At 36.0% G+C, this 21530-nt stretch overlaps 1 long non-coding RNA gene across 1 annotated transcript; it reads right to left on the bottom strand.

Annotated features, from left to right (window-relative positions):
• Window positions 1-1285: 1285 nt before the first annotated feature.
• Window positions 1286-18045, bottom strand: LOC116524792. The gene is made up of 2 exons (XR_004257489.1): window positions 18013-18045; window positions 1286-1370 (listed from the first exon to the last, which is right to left on the bottom strand). It is a non-coding gene; the product is annotated as an uncharacterized LOC116524792 (long non-coding RNA).
• Window positions 18046-21530: the final 3485 nt, after the last annotated feature.

Genomic DNA, 21530 nt, shown 5'->3' on the forward strand with positions numbered 1-21530 from the left:
AGTTTCTTTAATGAAGCAGAGCCCCAGGGCAGTGCTGAGTGAAGAAGGGCATTTCTTCATACCAATTCTGCACAGTAATCATTGAAGCAGATAGGAGCAAAGTCTGCCAGAGCCAATGAAGAGCAAGGTCCATGAAAGATCAATAGGAAGTAACAGCAGAACTGACAACAAAAAGCATTCCTGTAATAGCACCTTTCTGGGAAGTAGGTGGGAAGTTTAATTCTCCCTTTGGCTAGTGTGGCAGCTGTGGTACCAAGCACAGGAAAGTCAGTGGGTATAATGGAAGGTGGCAACTACTCATAGGCACATGTGAGTACCCCATGAGCCACCCTGGAGTGAAAGAAAAATATAGTCATGCATTGCCTAACAACAGGCATATGTTCTGAGCTATGTGTCAATAGACAATTTCATCATTGGGTATACTTACACAAACCTAGATGGTGTAGCCTGCTGCACACTTAGGTTATATGGTGTAGCCTACTGCTCCTAGGCTACAAACCTGTACAATGTGTCACTATACTGAATACTATAGGCAATTAAACTGAAATACAGTTTAACCTAACATTGCCCCCTTACCTAGATAAGCTTGGCCTGAAGTTTTTCTTGTACCTCATGAACTGTATAACAAGTGGAGGTGTAAACCAATCGTAGCTCACATCTGTGCCAGTCACTGAGTTTTGGGCAATCAAATGTAGCCAACTGTTCAGACTGTGTTCAAATAAGGCAAACATGAAGCTGTAACCAATCCAGTTGTTTCTGTACCTCACTTCCGATTTCTATACGTCACTTCCCTTTTTTTGTCTATAAATCTTTTTTCACAATGTGGTTGCATGGGAGTCTCTCTGATTATGCTATGATTCTGAGGGATGCCCAGTTAGCAGATTGTTCATTGCTCAATTAAACTCCCTTAAATTTAATTCAGCTAAAGTTTTTCTTCTAACAGAACACAATGGTAAATATTTGCATATCTAAACACAGAGATGGTAGAAGGATGGTAACCAGAGGCTGAGAAGGATAGTTGGGGAGTTGGTGGGGAGGTGGGGTTGGTTAATGGGTACAAAAAATAGAGAAAATGAGTAAGACCCACTATTTGATAACCTAACTGGGTGACTATATTCAATAATAACTTAATTGTATTTTTTTTGAGCAAAGTTTCTCTCTTGTAACCCAGGCTGGGGTGCAATGGCATGAGCTTGGCTCATTGCAGCCTCTGCCTCCCAGGTCCAAGTGATTCTCCTGCTTAGCCTCTCAAGAAGCTGGGATTATAGTCACCTGCCACCACGCCTGATTGATTTTTATATTTTTAGTAGAGGCAGGGTTTCACCATGTTGACTAGGCTGGTCTCAAAGTCCTGATTTCAGATGATCCACCTTGGTTTTAAAGTAAGTTAGGGTATAATTAGATTGTTTGTAACTCAAGGGATAAATGCTTGAGGGGATGGATACCCCATTCTCTATCATGTGCCAATTTCACATTGCATGCCTGTATCAAAACATCTCGTGTATCCCATAAACGTGCACACCTATTATGTACCCACTAAATTAAAAATAAATAAAAATAAATTTAAAAAGAAAAGGTACAGTAAAAATACGGTATTTTAATCTTATTAGATAGCCATTGTATATGTGGTCTGTCCTTAACAGAAATACCCTTATGTGGGATATGAATATATTTGGAAGTGGTTATGGTTTTAATGACATTGTAGGGAGAAATGATCCTAAGAAGTTGTCTATATTTCCAATTGATGTAGTTTTGGAAGCAGCATACTTAATTAAAAATAATATACTTGTCTTCATTCTTCAAATAGAAATTTCAATTTCAGTTTTGCTGCTTACTACCTATGTTATCTTGAGCAAGTTCCTTAAATTCCTTATGCTTGAGTTTTTGCTTCTGAAAAAATAATAATATAAATCCTGTGCAAGATTGGTATAATGTTTAAATGTATAAAAAGCACAAAGCATGTGCCTGGCACATGACAAGCCCTCTACAAAGGTTAGTCCCCTTCCTCCATTACATTCCTGTGAATATACATACATGATAGTCTCAAACATATCAAATTTCTCAATACTCAAGACTAACTGATGTTAAAATCTTGACTAAGTGTCTGCTTTCTTTAGATGGTTTCTGTGCAAAGAAAGTTTAGTAAGTTAACAAATTCTTTAAATTATTAAGGTGACTGAAATGTCTGGCCTCAATTACTTGGATAATTCAATTGAAAAAGATATAGTGTTTTCTTAGCATAATGACCTCAATTATCTAATCTATAATGCATATTTAGGCATACCTAGCTAGCCAAGAGAACTGGAACAACATGACCACAATTTGAAGCTAGAATATCACAAAATTATTTCCAGTAACACTTTTTGATTAGGTGAAATTTTATTGTGTAATAAAATACTTGTAAGAAATACATTTGTAAGAAATCCCTTTAACTTTTCTCATGCTTTATTAAAAATATGAGGATGCTATGATTTATAGATTGAAGACCACCTTTAAATTTATGACTTCTGTACTGTGGAACACATCAAGATATATCATCTGAAAGAATGATTTACAAAGATGTTATGTATTAACATTAATACAAATTTGTGTAATATAATTATATTTGTCTATTTTTTATTTGTTGCCTGAGCTTTTGGAGTCTTATCCAAGAAATTATTGCCCAGAACAATATCATGGAGCTTTTCTCCTTTTTTTTTCCCCTTCTTTCTAGTAACTTACAGTTTTAGGTCTCATTTTAATAAGTCTTTCATTCATCTTAAATTGATTTTTGTATGTGGTATATGATGGGATCCAGTTTCATATTTCTGCATGTGGATATCTATTGCTTTTTTAAAATTTTGTTTTAAGTTCGGGGGAACATGTGCAGATTTGTTATATAGGTAAACTTGTGTCATGGGGTTTGTTGTACAGATTATTTCTTCACCCTAGCGCCCATTAGGTGCTCCTTTTTCTAATCCTCTCCATCCTCCCACTCTCCACCCTCTGATAAGCCCCAGTGTGTACTGTTCCCTTCTATGTGTCCATATGTTCTCATCATTTACCTACTATTTATAACTGAGAACATGCAATATTTGGTTTTCTGTTACTGTGTTACTTTGCTAAGGAAAAACAGCTTCTAGCTCTATCCGTGCTCTTGCAAAGAACACAATCTCATTCTTTTCTTTATGGCTGCATAATATTTTGTGGTGTATATGTACCATATGCAGTCTATCACTGATGGATATTTAGGGTGATTGCATGTCTTTGCTATTGTGAATAGTGCTGAAGGGAACATATGTGTACATGTGTCTTTATAATGTAATTATTTATATTTCTTTGGGCATATACCCAGTGGTGGGTTTGCTGGATCAAATGGCATTTCTCTTTTTAGATATTTAAGAAATTGCCACATTGTCTTCCACAATGGTTGAACTAATTTACATTTCCACTAACAGCGTATAAGGGTTCCCTTTTCTCTGCAACCTCACCAGCATTTGGTAATTTTTAACTTTTTAGTAAATAGCCATTCTTACTTGTGTGAGATGGTATCTCATTTTGGTTTTGATTTGCATTTCTCTAATGATCAGGGATCTTGAGCTGTTTTTTGATATAACTGTTAGATGCCCGTATGTCTTCTTTTGAAAACTGGCTATGTCCTATGCCTACTTTGTAATGGAGTTGTTTTATCTTGTAAATTTAAGTATCCTTATAGAGTCTAGATATTAGACCTTTGTCAGGTGCATAGTTTGAAAAAACTTTCTCCCGTTCTGTAGGTTGTCTGTTTGTTCTGTTGATAGTTTCCTTTGCTGTGAAGAAGCTCCTTAGTTTAATTAGATTCCATTTGTCAACTTTTGTTTTTGTTGCCATTGTTTTTTCTCTCTTCCTTATGAAATCTTTGCCTTTTCCTATGTCCAGAATGACATTGCCTTGGTTGTCTGCCAGGGATATTTTTATAGTAAATAATCTGTAAAACAAATCCCTATGACACAAGTTTACCTATGTAACAAACCTACACTTGTACCCCTGAACTTAAAAGTTAAAAAAAAAAGGCCGGGCGCGGTGGCTCAAGCCTGTAATCCCAGCACTTTGGGAGGCCGAGTCGGGTGGATCACGAGGTCAAGAGCTTGAGACCATCCTGGTCAACATGGTGAAACCCCGTCTCTACCAAAAATACAAAAAATTAGCTGGGCATGGTGATGCGTGCCTGTAATCCCAGCTACTCATGAGGATGAGGCAGGAGAATTGCCTGAACCCAGGAGGCGGAGGTTGTGGTGAGCCAAGATGGCGCCATTGCACTGCAGCCTGGGTAACATGAGTGAAACTCCGTCTCAAAAAAAAAAAAAAAAAATTGGGGTTTTACATTTAATTCTTTAATCATTTTCAAGTTAATTTTTATGTATGGTGTAAGAAAGAAGTCTAGTTTCAATATTATGCATATGGCTAGCCAGTTGTCCCAGGACTATTTACTGAATAGGGAATTCTTTTCTAATTGCTTAATTTTTGTCTGGTTTTCAAAAATCATATAGTTGAAGGTGTGTAGCCATATTTTTGGGTTCTCTTTTCTATTCTTTTGGTTTATGTGTTGATTTTTGTATTAGTACCATGCTGTTTCAGTTACTGTAGCCCTGTTGTATAGTTTGAGGTTGGGTACCTCCAGTTTTGTTCCGTTTGTTTGGCTATTCAGGCTCGTTTTTGGTTCCATATGAATTTTAAGACAGTTTATTGTAGTTCTGTGAAGAATGAGGCCAGCATCATCCTGACACCAATACCTGGCAGAGACACAACAATAAAAGAAAACTTCAGGCCAATGTCCTTGATGAGTATCAATGCAAAAATTCTAAACAAAATACTGGCAAACTGAATTAGCAGCACATCAAAAAGCTTATTCACCACAATGAAGTAGGCTTTATCCCTAGGATGTAAGGTTGACTGAACACATGTAAATCATTAAATGTGATTCATCACATAAATAGAACTAAAGACAAAACCCACACGATTTTCTCAATAGATACAAAAAAGGCTTTTAATAAAATTCAATACCCCTTCATGCTGAAAACTCTCAACTAACTATGTATTGAAGGAACATACCTCAAAATATAATAATCAGAGCCATCTATGACAGAACCACAGCCAACATCATCTTGAATGGGCAAAAGCTGGAAGCATTCCTCTTGAAGGCCAGCACGAGACAAAGATGGCCTCTCTCACCATGCCTGTTCAACACAGTATTGGAAGTCCTGGCCAGGGCAGTCAGGTAAGAGACAGAAAGAAAATGTAAATAGGAAGAGAGGAAATTGAACTATCCTTTTTTGCAGATAACATGATTCTATGTCTAGAAAACCTCATAGTCTCAGCACCAAAGCTTCTTAAGCTGATGAACAACTTCAGCAAAGTCTTAGGGTACAAAATCAATGTACCAAAGTCACTAACACTTATGTACACCAACAGTCAATCCAAGAGCTACATCATAAATGCAATCATAGTCACAATTGGCACAAATAATAAAATACCTAGGAATACAGCTAACCCAGGAGGTGAAAGATTTCTACAAAAAGAACTGCAAAACACTGTTCTATGAAATCAGAGATGACAAAAACAAATGGAAAAACATTCCATGCTCATGGATAGGAAGAATCAATATTGTTTAAATGGCCATACTGCCAAAGCAATTTTTAGATCAATGTTATTCCTATTAAACTACCATGGTTATCAAGATAACCAGCTTCATTCATTAGAAAGACTGTCCTTTTATCATTTTGTGTTTTTATCACTCTTGTCAAAAGTCAGTTGACCAATACCTGTGTTTATTTCTGGACTTTCTGTCCCATTCCACTGATCAATGTGTCTGTTTTCATGCCAGTTTCATGTTGTTTTGATTACAGTAGCTTTATAATATATCAAACTAAAAAGCTTCTGCACAGTAAAGGAAACGATTAACAGAATAACGTTTAACATTAACACACAGGTTGGGAGAAAATATTTAAAACCCATACATCTGATGAAGAGCTAATATCCAACATATATAAGGAACTCAAGCAACTCAATAGCAACAAAATAATAAACCAATTATAAAATAAGCAAAAGATCTGTATAGGCATTTCTCAAAAGAAGATATACAAATGGCTGACACGTATGCGACAAAATCCTCAACATCTCTAATCATCATGAAAAGGCACATTGAAACCACAATGACATACTGCCATACACCTTTTAAAATGACTATTTTCAAAAAGACAAAATGTAAAAAGTGTTGTTGAGGATGTGGAGAAAAGAAAATCTTTGTATGCTGTTGATGGGAATGTAAATTAGCCATTTTAGAAAATAGTATGGAGTGTCCTTAAAAAACAAAAAATAGAATTATCGTATAATCCAGTAAACGTACTTCTGGGCTTATATTTAAGGACACTGAAATCGGTATGTTGAAGAGCTGTCTGCACTCCCATGTTCACTGCAGCATTATTCACAATAGCAACAGAATGAAAGCAACCTAAGTACCCATCAGTAGATGAGTGGATAAAGAAAATGTGGTATGTATATACACAATGGAATACATTTCAGTCAAAAAAAAGGAAGAAAATTCTGTCACTTATGACAACATAGATGGAACTGGAGAACATTATGCTAAGTGAAATCTGGGCACAGAAAGACAAAAATACTGTAGGATCTCAGTTATATGTGGAATATAAAAAAGTTGATCTTACAGAAACAGAATAGAAAGGTGGTGGCCAGAGACTGGGAGGCAAGGGAAGAAATGAGATAAACTGATTAAAGGGTACAAAATCTTAGATAGATTGGAGCAATAAGTTTTAGTAATCTATCACAGTGTATGGTACCCACAGTTAACAATAATGTATTCTATATATCAAAATTGCTTTTTTAATTTTTTTTTTTTGAGATGAAGTCTGGCTTTGTTGCCCAGGCTGGAGTGCAGTGGCGTGATCTCGGCTCACTACAACCTCCACCTCCCAAGTTTAAGTGACTCTTCTGCCTCAGCCTCCTGAATAGCTGGGATTACAGGCACCCACCACCACGCCAGCCTGATGTTTGTATTTTTAGTAGAGATGGGGTTTCAACATGTTGGTTAGGCTGGTCTCGAACCGCGACCTCAAGGCATTTATCCACCTCAGCCTCCTGAAGTGTTGGGATTACAGGAGTGAGCCACTGCACTAGGCCAAAGCTGCTAAAAATTTCTAATGTTCTCACCACAGAAAATGATAAATTGGCTAGATGACAGATATGTTAATTAGCTGGACTGAACTTTTCTACAATGCATACATAGATCAAAACATCACATTTTACCTATAAGTATACCGAATTATTTGTCAATTAACAATAAATTTACAAATAAATAGATATCCTAAAAATATTATATAAAAAAAGTGATAAGTTTTATGTCTCTCTGTGGGTATATATGTGTATCTGCAAGGCTCTGGACTGTGGATTGAATTAATCTTACTGACTTTCTTGGATCTCTGCAAGTAGGTATTTGAAAGTATTTCTCCTTTTCTCTTGCTTTGTGTAGCATCTGTTTCGGTGCAAATTATTTCATTGAATTTATATGGGTAATTAGTTTCATGTGATTGTATTTTCCTCCAGCATTTCTAGAAACATCTTAAATACCAATATTTCCTATCTTTTATCACACAGATATAGGAAGACTGGTAATCAACACTGACTGTGTTGAACCCTGCATAGTTGTGCTACTGTGCCTTGAACACTTTTTTCTCACACTTGTTTCTGAAAGCCCATTTGCTTCATTTATATTGATACTCCATATTCTTATGGTATAGGAAGAATTATAGCCCCCAAAGATGTCCACATTTTTATCCCTAGACACTGTGATAATGTTACCTTACATGGCAAAGGAATTCTACAGATGTGAATAAGATAAAGAACCTTTAGTTGAGATTATTCTGAATTATCCAGGTGGAACCAATCTAATCACATTCATCTTTAAGAGTAGGGAGCATTTCCAGGCTGTGATCAGAGAGAGATGACCGATGAAGACGGGTCAGGGAGACGGCGATTGCTAGCTATGAAGACAAAGGAAAGGGATGTGGACGATAGGCCAAGGAATGTACAGATCCTCTAGAAGTGGAGAAAGGAGGGAATGAATTTTCCTTTAGAGCCTCCGAAAAGGAATGCAGATCTGGTGACATCTTGATTTTAGTTCAGTGAGATCACATTGGACTTTTACAGTGTGTAGAACTGTAGAACCTACAGAACTGTAGAACAATAAATTTGCATTGTTTTAGGTTATGAAATTTGTAGTAATTTTGACAGCAAGAATAGAAAATGAATACACCTTGAGTCCACGTATACAAGCCTGTTGCAAGCTGAATGATGGGAATGGGTTCTGGGGAGGCATTCAGCTTTACAGTTCATATATAAGTCCTGCCTCTTTCCTGAAATTCTACTGAAAACAGTAACTTGAACAGGTTTCAAGGCAAGTTCTGGCCCACATCTTCAACAGGGTATGTTGATTACCCATTTCCCGGAACTAGTCTTTGTATACATTTTAGGGCTGCGTATAAAACCTTTTTAAACAGAACCACTTCCACCACACTGATGTCTTCACATATTTCTAATAATCTACAGACCATGTGATTATCACCAGCTACTTAACCTGTTCACTCAACCTGTGATTTCTCATTGCTGAACTCTTGCTAATTTAGCTGAGGGAGAAGGAAACCTGACATGTTTATTTTCTTACTCTTAGGGAGTTTAATATTTCTCTTCTTATTGCCTCTTAAAAGCATTTCCTCCAAATCAGACTTATAAAACCCTTCTCTTATATGCCTACTCTCACAAGGGTGGATTGTACGTGTGTGTGTGTGTGTGTGTGTGTCTGTTACAAGTTTACTATATAAGGGCATAGTTCTCATTTTCTTTCAGTCTGCCTTTCTATGTATAATACGCATTTTCTTCCTCTTCTCTGCCCATGCTAAGTTTACCTTTCAGGTTCCTATCCCATGAATCTTTGACTTTATATGTTCACGATACAAAACTAAAGAATGAATTTAAGTTCATGCATGCAGGTGCGTGTATATGTGTGCCAACATGTGTTTAGCATCAATTTACTACTCAAGAGCATATACACACATATGTTAACATGAAATAAGTTAAAAATGAAATAATATTAGGTAGCTTTTGCTTTTGATTGATTTTTCTCTCCAGGCCTGTAAGTCTTAATGGGAAAATGATGTAAACCATTAACATTCAGAAGGCTTTTTTTTTAGTCAAAATTGTACTTGTCACACTTTACTGAAATTATAACATATACTCTGATTGCCATTGCTTGTTTTGGCTCATATTAACAGTCATGGTGAAAGTTTTTATTTTACTGAATCATGCTTTATCTTCTGTGTACTAAACAATTCACTGGATAAATATGTATTACCTGTAAATTATATGCCACATATTATTTAAAGAAAATGTAGACACACATTTATTATCCTACTCAAAATTATGTTATAAATAGCAGGGTATGAAACTGAGTCAAGGATATGATTACAGCTAGTCCTTGATTTATTTTATTTTATTTTATTTTTGAGATGAAGTTTTGCTCTGTCATCTAGACTGGAGTGCAGTGGTGCAATCTTGGCTCACTGCAACCTCCACCTCCCGGGTTCAAGCGATTCTCCTGCCTCAGCCTCTTGAGTAGCTGGATTACAGGTACATGCCACCACACCCAGCTAATTTTTGTGTTTTTAGTAGAGACAAGGCTTCACCATGTTGATCAGGCTGATCTCGAACTGCTGACCTCCTGGTCTGCCCACCTCAGCCTCTCAAAGTGCTGGGATTACAGGCCTGAGCCACCGCACCTGGGTATCCTTGATTCTTCAAACATTTTAGCTATTTTAAAAAGTGCTGGAGCTTCCCTAGTCTTCACCATCTCTCACTGTTTTTCCCAGCTCCCCAATATTCCTACTTTATTATTTTTCTTATACATATCCTAAAACAAATAAAATTTTTATTATAAATTCAAATGTTAGAACAAAAGCTAAATATGATGGTAGTCATAACACTGCATATAACCTAGAGTAAATGTTTTTCCACCACTTAGGGAACTGAAAGATTGCTTGCAGCAGGCTGAATGCCGCTGCATTCTTATAGAAGTTACTTTGGGGACAAAAAATAGACTATCACAAGAAATGTGGAGCAAGTAAAAGGAAATTAGAAAGAGTTGTTGCAAAGTGCAGATGGCAGTCCAGGGGATTTTGTGACTTTCTAACATAAATAGTTCTGTGAGGCAAGCGTCCAACATACCAAGCCCAATTTTGTTTGAATTGCACTCTAGGAACAGAAAAATACAAGAGTGATAATAATGCTTGTTAACTAGACACAATTCAGAAATAACAATTCTCTTTCATTTTCAGTTGGTTAGAATATGAACATACGATAGGAGAAAACAAAACATGGTCATTTAAATCTCTTCTTGTGGTATTCATGTTTGTATTTTTGTGTAGTATAATCCCATGGTATCAGCTGCATATAACTGCTTACTATCTATTCCAGTTAAGTAGATTCTGCTTTCTTGAGTGTTAACTACTCATGGACCCGTTCTGATGGCTCTGGGGTGAATTTTCCCGCTTCAGTGAACACAGTAATAAGGCAGACTCTCTATACCACGTACTAATGGAATTAAGACACCAAGAGCATGGCATTCTAAATCTTTGGAAGCAGAAAAATACAGTCAACCAAATGTTATCCTCTAATTGGAAGATAACCCAAAAACATGAGGGTTTATTCTAGAATCATTTCACACACACACACACACACACACACACACACAATCATTTTTTATATATATATATACACACACACACTATATATATCATTATAATATATACATATTTATACATATATACAGACATATATACAAACACATATTTACCTACATATATATGCACACACACCTATTCTATGTGTGTATGTATAGATATACCCATTTATATGTTTTTAAAATGATACATTTAAATATATATGCCTGTATATTATTCATATAGCTTTGTATTCCTGTTCTGCTTCTCTTTCTCTCTATCTTCATACTCTTTGTCCCTATAAATATTTTATATTCTTTTAGCTGTTCATTCAAACTGATTTTCTCAGAGAATAATTACAATTTCAGAAAGTACAGGAAAATTAGGCATAAACATCTTGGTCTGAGGGACGTGGATGTACTCAGTGCATAAACTATATATTTGAGAGACTGTTTGTTAAGTAAGGGAAAAGTTTCCGGATTATTCCCCCAGTGTACTTGAGACTAAATTGCATTTCTAGAGGATGGGGAAATATAGGAAGGAAAGATACAGAGATTTGGATAAGAGGACTGTGCTTTTCTAACTTTGGGTCAGTCTGGAAGAGAGGGACAACAGAAGCTCAGGGGGGTTTAGAGATTTCTCAATGCTGAGAAAATCTGTGCCCTTTCCTAAGAAAAGTACAGGAAGGTAGGAAGACCTAGATTAGTAATGGCTGTATGCTATATCTAAGCAAATGGTCTGAGTCAGCCACACAGAGCTCTCCTGGGTCTCAACACGGAAGTAGTCTAATAAATTCCATGTTCTTGTCAGTGGAATGAAATAGCTAGTGTCTCTGAGTTTTCTATGAATCAGCCTTGGCATAGGAATAGAAAAATGCACTGTGTACAAGAAGGACAAAGAATTGACCTGAGAGAGAGTTAGACACAAAATAATCTGCATTCATATGGTGAGCAGTGTGACTCCTGAGTATAGTCCAGACATAGAATAGGGAGCCCTTAGCAGATGTAGGCGTGAGTCAACAATGACCTAGCTCAGATGGCCTCATTACGTCTTTGGGTTATGTCAAACCCCAGAACTTTAATGCAAATGAGAGAAGTGGAGAGGACCCTAAATTGACTTAAATTATTATTCTACCTTGCAGAAATTAAGATTATTACAAAGAAATACATTATATTTTGTAGATGTTGAATTTGTATACTTAGATTTGTTTCTTTAATTTATAGGTACCATGTTAGAGATGCATAAATTACCTCTTATGACAATGAAAGATTTCACTTGGGTTAGACTTGTCAGATAAAACCAAATTGCCCAGTTAAATTCAAATTTCAAATACACAGTGGGTTTTTTAATGTATATGACAAATATCACATGTGACATAATTGTACTAAAAATATTGAGACTTTAAATTTAAACTTAACCAGTAGTTCTGTTTTTTGTTTGCTGAACTGACAACCCTAACTTGGGTAAGTTATCCAGGCATTGGAAACCTAATCTTTGATAGGCCAAAGCTCTTTAGAAATGAATTACAACTTGCATGTTCTTCACATGTACCCCAAAACCTAAAATGCAATTACATATATAAGAAATGAATTACAACTTCTTGATGCAAATCATTCTAAAATGTTTAATATACTTTCATTACTTTAAAAGTATACTGTAGGTAAGCTTAAGTTGAATTTTTAGACTATAATTATGAAATTATGGGCTACATATTTCTTTCTAAAAAGATTGATTGATTATAATAGCATATTAAGGAAATAGAGTCTTAGAAAATGGAGAGTAATTAGAAATGGGAAAGAAGTCTGTTCTTCCTCCCCATTCCTAATATACCCTCTCTAGTTCAGACAAAAATAGCATTAGTTATTAAAAACTATTAAAGCAATGTTGGCAATATTCAGTTTCTAGTGAAATTTAGGGTGCGGCAAATGAAGTAAAAGGTGGCTCATGTTTATTGTGTCATGTGAGATAATAGTGCCACCAGAAAAGCTAACTTTCAGGAGGGAGAATAGTTTGTTGGTAAGATAATGAATTTATTTTTAGACATTTGAAGTTGATATGCCTTTGGGCCATTAGAGAGAAAGATACCTAGACTACAATTTGTGAGAAAGTTGTGAGTTCTGGAGAATGGTAGATAGATTAGAGAGACAGAGAGAGAGAGAGAGAGATGATATAGATAGATGATAGATAGATAGATAGATAGATAACTGTATAAATAATCTTTATACTTCAACATTTATGTAGCAGTTGGAAGCATGGTTTCATTAATTAGGTCAACAAGAATACTATTCAGAGTGAGCTTAGAGGAAGGCAGAGCAAGTTTAGGCCATAAAGGAGACATAAGAAAATAAGGAAAAAATAAAAGGGGAAGTAGAGTGCATTTTTATTGTGACTAAGGGAGTTTCAAGAAAGAAGGTATGATCAGCAAAGTCAAATGACAATATTCAAATATTTTAAACTACAAAAATGATCATTTTATGTGGCTCACACTAGTAAGCCTAATAAGTTAGGAGCAAATTGGTTTTGACAATTTGATAGACCATTGGGGGCAATTTTTCTTGAGCATGGGGGATAAGACCAGATTGCTTTAGGTTGGAAACAATGAAAGCGATATGTGGCAAAAGCAAACATTTTCAGGAGATGGTAATACACAAGAATGGATGGTAGTGTATGTTCCATCCTTCAGCACGAATGCAGGTCCTAGATTCTGTCAGAGTACTAGATTCCAGACAGTAGAGTTGCAACTGGGAAGCAAAAGCAATAATTTGTTTGTGCAGACTATGTAGATTATAAAACCCAAAGCTCAACTTGTCAATTTGGGATATGTGAAATATTAAGTCTAAGAAAACAGGGAAAGGTTAAGAGCAGGAACCTAAGAAAATATTTGCAGCAGTCAATCAGAAGTAGAAAGTAGGTGGGAAAGCTCAACCTTCTTATGATGCTGAGGACTTAACGGCAAGAAGCCTTTATCCTAGGTAAAGGGTAAGCGGTTCAGGAGGCTTAGCCAGTCAGGAAAGTTTGACATAAATAGAAGCAAGATCAAATGAGGGATTATGTTTTTACTTTTTAATGGAAAACCATTGAACATTTATATAGAATAAAATGAATTAATTATATAAAAGGGAAGAGAACATCAATAGATATTAATCCTAGGGGAAGCAGGTGAAAATGAGGTCAAGGGCAGTGATTAAGTGATTACTTTAATAAAGGGTAAGGGATACCTCTTCTTCCAAGACAGGAAGTTATGTGATGATTGGGAATCAAAATACATTTGAGGTTTTGGATATAGAATATTGCTATAGATTATACTTGTCAATTTATGAGTTTTCATAAAGTCAGAGACGAGATTACTGTTGAGAGAAAAGGGTCTCCTTTTGTTGAGTAAGGGGCTTGAATAGAGTTGTAAAGTCTTGGAATAGAATTGCAGTCTGCAGGATACATTGATGAACAAGTAAAACGTAAATGATTAGTGGGCATTTCTGGGTGCTCACTGGTGGGCATTTCTGAGTGCTCATTCTGGGTGCTCACTATGAAGGATTGTGTCATTACAAATTCATGGTGATCAACCACTAGTGCTCACCACTAGAGGTTGGTCACCATGAATTTGTAATGACACAATCCTTCATAGCTGTGTATTTTTTCATATTTACTACATATTACAAGTGTAGAAGGTAGCCTTTAGAATGATTTCAGTGTTGGGGTTTTGCTAGGCTGATGCAAAAGAGTATGAGAGTATCCGAGTTTATAAAATTTGTTTTTCAGAAGATCAAGCATCAAATCTGGATAAACTGTGAAAGGTAGCCCTTGATGGGCATAAATAAAGGTGAAAGATAAGAGGAAATATGAACTCAAAATTTCAATGAAGTCAAAGATTAAAAGTGACACGGTGGACAAAGGACCAAAAGATTCAATGAAATTGGAATCATTGTTAAAAATCAATATTACAAAGATAGAACCATTTTAGTTGATGACAGGAATGGATGACCAAACTGAAGACAGGCTTGAATGGAGATCATCAGCATTGAGGTCAAATAATGATCAAGTCAGTGTATGTTCTTATGGGCATTGAAATCACTCATATTGATGGCAGAATTAAGATGGATACATGGAATGAATCATGGTATGTAAGTGTTTAAAGAATATGGAGGAGTGACCACAAGTTTGTAAAGATCAGAAATCAGGAGGGACCAAGATTGCTCAATGAAATTATAAAAATCTTAGATTTAAAGGAAGGAAGAAGAGGAATTATAGAAACAGATTTAAAAAATGAGGGGAACTCTATTTCATTTTCTGATTTGAGGGTCTATGGACAGTGAGAGGATGGTTACATTTTATTGGAGATAACTCAGGGGGAGCTATGTTTTCCAGAGAAAGCCTGGTTTTAGTTATGGCCAGCAAATGAATAAATAATTTAGGGAGGAGCTAGGATTCCACAGTGCACAGAAAAAAGGATGGATATCATTGAACAGATTGGGGATAAGAATAGAGGAGATTATTACAGTTTGGGAGGTTATCATAGTTGAGAGATGTAAAGAATTGGGCTCTTAATTGCCTTGCTGTTTTAAACATATCTCTAAGGAAGAGTTTCAGTGGTGATGAAAACTGAGGCTTCAGGAGCCTGTGAAAAAAATTGCCAGCAGCTAGGTCTGCATTGCAGGTGGAGTAGGGCAGAGCTGGAAGAGATATCAGTGGCTAAAGACTGTCTGTAGGTGCTGAAACTGCCATAGGACCAAGTCAAGCGGCCAGAGAGGCAATAAGGAACAACCCCAGGGGGTGAGAGGCCTTATGTGCTTCACAGTACATATATACTTTACAAAAGCACACATAAATATCTTTTTATTTATAAATGAAATTTTAATTATCTTATTACTTCATTAATGCACATTTATATATGTTCAGTCATTTTTCAAGTTGTGAAAAATGTTTTTATTTCTCAGAGGCTGTGCATAACTAAAACAAAAATGGGAAAAATAAAAATATCCACCAGTGGTTGAATCCACATCACAAAAACAGCCTGATTTGCTTGAATATTTTTTTATATTGAACAGGCTATCCTATTTTTTATATTTTGGCTTTAGTATATAACCAAGAACACCTAAGTGGAATTAATGCACACAGCATGAGGAATTTTACTGCCTCATTCAAATGGGAAACTGACCTGCCCTGACTTTTTTAATAGGGCATGGTGATAATTGGTAAAGTGGTGTGGTGGCAGGTTTATCCAGCTGGTCACCTGCCTTGAGAGCAGCTTTCCTATTAAAGTTAATCCATCCATGAAGGACCTTTGAATGTGTTGTTTCTGCAGGGTGGGTGCTCTGCTGATGCATTCTGCTCAAACCCCAAATAAAGAAACGCTTGAGTTATTTTTGATTCAAAGCAAGCAAAGGGTGATAAGCAACTGCCTGTACAATTGGAGCATATGCTTGCTGAGTTCTAATTCTCTTTTTGCTTTGAGACCAGATGCTATATCCTAGTAATTCCCAAACCTGGCTGATCTTCAGAATCATCTAGGGAGCTTTTAAAAATGCCAGTATCTGGGCCTCTCACTCAGAGATTTGGATTGATTATATTTTGGCTGGAGTATAGAAATCGGCTTTTAGAATATGCTTCAGATAAACATTTCACATTTGGGGATCACTGCTCAATATCAGGGTCTTACAACCTTGATATGAAGATTGTGGTGTTGAGGGGAACTTTTCCTATAATTCATACACATCACTGATTGCCAAGCCCCTAGTTCCCAAATGACAATGATTGCCCTAGACCACTTATTAGACCTATATATATTTATCCACATGATAGGCATGCTTTAGGATTGGATTGACTACAAAAGTGTAAAAGGATAAATGAGAAAATGCTTGGCTCTTTGATAAGATACAGAACTGGGACCTCTACCTTTCCCTGCCAGACTTAAACTTCAGTCCTCTTGACCAAGAAATTACCCTAGATACTTTAACACCTGTGCCTAATATTTCCCCAACAGTAGAATGGTGTATAAAAATCATGAATGGGCCACCTACCAGTAGGGACGTTTGTAAGAGCAGTATTCATGTATGAGAGGCTGGTACCATGACTAGATGTTCTTTAATAAGTGATTAGCTCAGGAGCATGTGTATAAAGAGAGAGAATACACATTAGAACATGGTGAGAAAACACAGGTTCAATAACTTGAGCAAAAGTAAAGAATGAAGTCACTGGGTTTTGGCCAAATAATTGGTAGCAAATGTACCAAGGGTGAAGAAAAGCCAGTAACATGATGATCAGAAGTGAACTAGGATACCACAGAGTAAGAAGGGCATTTCAAGAACAAATTCTGCTTACTGTATAACAGCACTATTATTAAACACTGCTCAGTAGATTTCTTAGATTAGGTCAAGGATTCATGAATGACTCAATATAGATGGTGAAGAGTCCTGCCATGCAGACTAATTACATATTTTGCCATTCATTTCCTTCTGCCATGAAGCGGTCACATGAAGATATCAGATATATTCTACAGTGAATATATGTGGGGTTTCTTGTCTCTAGCATTGATCTACCTCATTTAGTAATGACATTCTGATAGTCTCTGAAGAATTGCCTCTTCCTAGATACACACATGAATCTGTCTCTGCTCATTAGGTTATACTTTTATGGTTACAGTGATGGTCCTGTTACCAGTTAGATTGATGAGAACTCAATTCTCAGCCAATTGTTAGAATGTTAATGAAGGAGACACATGCTTTCCATAGGAGCTTCCAGGAGGATTGGATAAAAGCCTGAAACATCTGGCAGTCATCTTGCTGTAAGGAAAAAAAAAAAAAGCCTACCCATAAATGGAGCCACTATGAAGAAAACAGAGCCAGTACTTTTAGCTCCTGAATGCAGCCATTTCACTGATTGATATGACCTGGACTTTCTAGAGATGTGAGGTGATAGTCTCAATCTCTCTCTTACTCCCTCTCTCTATCATTTTTAATTAAGTGAATTTGAATTGGGTTTTCTTTTCTTTTTTCTTTTTTTTTTTTTTTTTTTTTTTTTTTTTTTTTTTTTTTTTTTTTTTTGAGACAGAGTCTGGCTCTCTTGCCCAGGCTGGAGTGCAGTGGCACGGTCTTGGCTCATTGCAACATTCACCTCTCAGGTTCAAGTGACTCTCCCGCCTCAGCCTCCCAAGTTTCTGGGACTATAGGCGTGCACCACCATGCCCGCCTAATTTTTGTATTTTTAGTAGAGGTGAGGTTTCACCATGTTGGCCAGGCTGGACTAGTACTCCTGACTTCAAGTGAGTCACCCACCTTAGCCTCCCAAAGTGCTGCGATTATAGGCATGAACCACTGTGCCCAGCCAGAATTGGGTTTTCTAATACATTAAACAAAAGAGTAATTGTTAACATTTCCTGAGAGAGAAAGCTATTTACTTATTCAATACTAGGTTTGCTTATGATTCAAATTTAGCGTATATGAAGAGTAAGCCTTTAGAAGATTGCTGATAATAACCATTTGTTGAAAAAATTGGATTCAAGTAAAAATATTTGAAATAGGAGAGATATCTGCCAAAATATATTTAAAATTTACAAGTAGCAAAGAAACAAAGAGGAAAAGCGGGATTAGAAATAGAAACAGAAGAGGATAAGAGAGAGTCTCACAGAGACTTGGAATTTCCTGATAGGAAAACGCTAATGACACATACGGCAACTTGAAACCATGTAACCAATGATAACTTACTTTTCTAAAGTAATAGCTATTTGTCCCAGTTCTTGCCTTTCCTATTTAAAGATAGAAAAGGGTCAGGAAAATACATAATATACTTTCTAGTTAGTAACTTTCTATGAACTAAAATGAACAGATAAATGAGAAAAAGTCAAAAGTCTTAGAAATATTGGTAGGTAGCAAATTTTCTATAGTTTCTGAAATAGCATGAAAATTTTATTTTATTCATTTGGTTTTAGTTGTTTTAATTCTTCTCCAGAGGCTGGAGCAAGCTCCCTACAACTACTAAGTGTGAAAATGTCAGATCCAGTCTGAACTTGGAGAGGTATTTGCACAGGGCCAAGACAACATGGTGGAAAGGTGAGATGTTTGATTGGTGGGCGATGAGAAATGTGGCTCAGCTAAACTCAGTTAATCCATTCCTTACCCTACTCGAGCTGTTGCTCAATTAATAACTTGTAGCAGAAGTCTCAGCTTGAGGCTATGCCATGTTCATTTCTGGGGATCAGGCCTATCTGTACATATCTGAATAATTGGTAAGAAGCCTAACAGATGCTTATTTATATGCAACATTGATAACCCACGCAGGAGAGAATTCATTTTATAGTGTGCCTCAGTGAATCTGGTGATTTGGGGAAGAGAGATTCTGAGTCAGCTATGGTGGAGTCACTGCATCTACTCTCCACTTGCCAACAATGGCTGTACATTAGAAGTATAAAGGCATATAGGTACAAGTTAAAAAGCCTATTATATTTAAAAACTCAATAAAAAAAAGTAAGCTACGAGCAGAACAATTTCATTAAGTTTCTTAAGAAGTGTGACTCAAATAAATAGAGGTGTTCTTTTCCATTTCACCACAATCTACAGAGCACCAGGCAATTTCAGTGGTGCAAGAAGTATATCTATGGCAACAATGCCTTACAGAAGACAACCATGGTATCAAGCAGAGACACATTGACATGGCAGAGAGAATGGCACTCAGCAGCAGCAGTAGTAGTGTGGTTAGCAAAATTAGAGTTACTGATCAGAAGAGATACCTGTGGCCAGAATAGTGGCGCTGCCTAATGTGCGTGACTGAACTTGGCAGAAGACAAAGCAACATCTACCACACTCACTCATGCTGAAGAGGAACAGCAGGACATGGTAAAGGTCGATGTATTGTCCTGAGGATGGATTAGAATCCAACCGAAACAGTTGTAATAACAATTGTCAGAGCTGTTCGGTCTGAGGTTTACGGGCAGAAACAGACATGCATACATCACCCTCTCCCCAATACACACTGGCATTTAAAGGGTTAATTTCTAGTGTGCTTCTAACTTGCGGTCCTGTTACAAAGTAAATTTTTGTTTCTAAGAGTATTGAAAGGCAAAGTTGACCCCTGGACCCATAAAAATTAAGTGCTGATTTTAAAACCATTTAGACAAACTTGCCAGCAGTAGGGGTAGGAGGCTCCAGGAGCAATGAAAAAACTGTTTCTTTCATTCCTTGATTTCCTGGGGCACTGCATTCACATAATGCCATTTTGACATTGCAGAGACAAGTCTATTAAAATATAAATTATGGTTACTTGGTGTCTTATGTTGGTCCATTTAGCATAATAGTTGCAATTGACCTAAATAGCAGATAGTACATTTTATTCTAAGTGTTTGAAATTAAAATAGATTGAATGATTTTCTTGTATATATCATTGTTGAAGTTTTTGTTACACTCTGAATTAATACAAATAGCAGTAATAACACAACTGGATGCACCTAACATGTATTATTGGATTTATCCCAAGCTGCTTTTTCATAATTGGACATTTCTATCCATGTAACTGAAACTCAGTAATGTTTTTAATGTTTTAAAATTAGAATGTTTTAAGAATCAAACTTGCAGAAATATAATCAAGATAGCAGGTGGAGTGAGAGAGTGTGGTAGCCTGTAAAATAAGATTTTTCCATTTTTCTGAAGGATATTTTGGCTATGTATAGCAAAAGCCATAAAATCTACATACCATCTTATCTAGCAATTAGCTTTTTAGGATTTCTTTTAAAGACAATGTTGAGGTTGTACACAAAGATTTAACTAATTTTTGTTTATTACAACATTATATAGCAAAATGTGGAAATAATATAAATATATAATAGGGATTTAGAGTTATAAAACATCATACAATCACATAGTAAATGATTAGGTAAATTTTGAATCAGTTTGATTACTTTTTTAAGCTTATACTAAATTGCAAATACAGAAATATCACACAGAACATGTATAATGAAATCATAATGTTTTAAGTTGAAGACCATAATGTTTTAAGTTGAAGACCCCAGGAAGCCTCCTTGTGCTCCGTCCCAATCACATCCCTCAATTTCCTTAAATAACCACTATTTTAAATTTTGCAGCAATAAATTCTTTGTGGCTTTATTGATTTTATCACCCAAGTCTTCATTCCCAGACACCACTTTCAGTCTTGTTCATTAATATAAACAAAAATATAAAACTATTTCCATATCTTTTAAGTCTCTTGCAATCTGTAAATTTCTCTGGTGTCTTGCATTTCTTATTAAAAAAAAATGTTGAAGACCCCAAAACATTTTGACCTGCAGAGTTTTCCATGGTCCGGGTTTTGTAGACTGAATATTCTTTGTGCACTTCTACTCATTTTTCTGCCCTCTGTATTTTCTGCAAACTAGCAGCTAGACCCAGAAGCATATCAAGTTCATGTCTGATCTCTTTGGCAAGACTAAAGAGAGTAGCATGTTCTTTCGTTAACAGGTCAGGTAGTTCCACATTTTATGATTCTAAAGCTACTGATGATTACACTTAGAACTGTTAATTATTTGGAGATAAAAATTAGTCACATTCTAATTACATAAATTCTTTTTAAATCGAGTCATTGAAAAACTATTATAAATACATGATTTATCTTATCTACTATTTGGTTATCAAGTAATATTATTCCCATAAGAAAAGGAGGATTATCTCTCTTATTTGCCAGTTTTTTTATTTTTATTTTTACTTGTTTTTAGAAAGTGATTTATTTTAAAGAGAGAGAGAAACAGGAGACGGAGAGAGAAAGAAAGAGCTAACTCTCACACTGAGTGAGAGAATCCAGAAA

This window comes from Sapajus apella, unplaced genomic scaffold (genome assembly GCF_009761245.1).
Source record: "Sapajus apella isolate SASKATOON/1434 unplaced genomic scaffold, GSC_monkey_1.0 scaffold46, whole genome shotgun sequence".
NCBI lineage: Eukaryota > Metazoa > Chordata > Mammalia > Primates > Cebidae > Sapajus > Sapajus apella.